The sequence below is a fragment of the Saprolegnia diclina genome, assembly GCF_000281045.1.
Source record: "Saprolegnia diclina VS20 unplaced genomic scaffold supercont1.5, whole genome shotgun sequence".
NCBI lineage: Eukaryota > Oomycota > Saprolegniomycetes > Saprolegniales > Saprolegniaceae > Saprolegnia > Saprolegnia diclina.
Genome location: NW_008246072.1, coordinates 692,490 through 693,058, shown reverse-complemented (window position 1 = coordinate 693,058; position 569 = coordinate 692,490).

Sequence of the window (569 nt, the reverse complement as noted above, 5' to 3'; positions counted from 1 at the left end):
CCAAGGTGTGTGAGCGCGAAAAGCTTACTAAAGATGACAATGATCTGCGGCGAACCTTCCATACGTGTTGCATCCAAACAGAAGTCGCATCATCTTCGCTCGCTGCTCGTTGTCAAGTAGCCTTGAGATTGCCCTTTTCACAACCGACCGGCACAGCTGCCACGTTATCCGGATCACCGGATACGACGGTGACCTGGAGCTGGAGCGTCATGCCACTGCGATCGCGCTGTTGCTGCGGATAATACATCGACTTACGTCACGCCCTACACCGCGTCATGCAACATAGGACACTGTAGCCTAGTAGTCACGTATCGATCGCTCCACTGACGACACCACAACATACGCGGAGCATAGGGCGAAAGTGAGAGCTCCAGGTACACGGCCGCCGACACGCGACGCGCTGCAGTTCAAGGTGCTCATCGTGCAAAGTGATCGTGCCAGGCGTACTGCAATCGCTGCAGTGATGAACGTTCACTTGATACCTTGATACTCTTGGCAGAAATTACGTTGTGGGCGCTATTGGACCACGGCGTATAGCGAATCTGGACTGCAAGACACTCCCGGTGCCA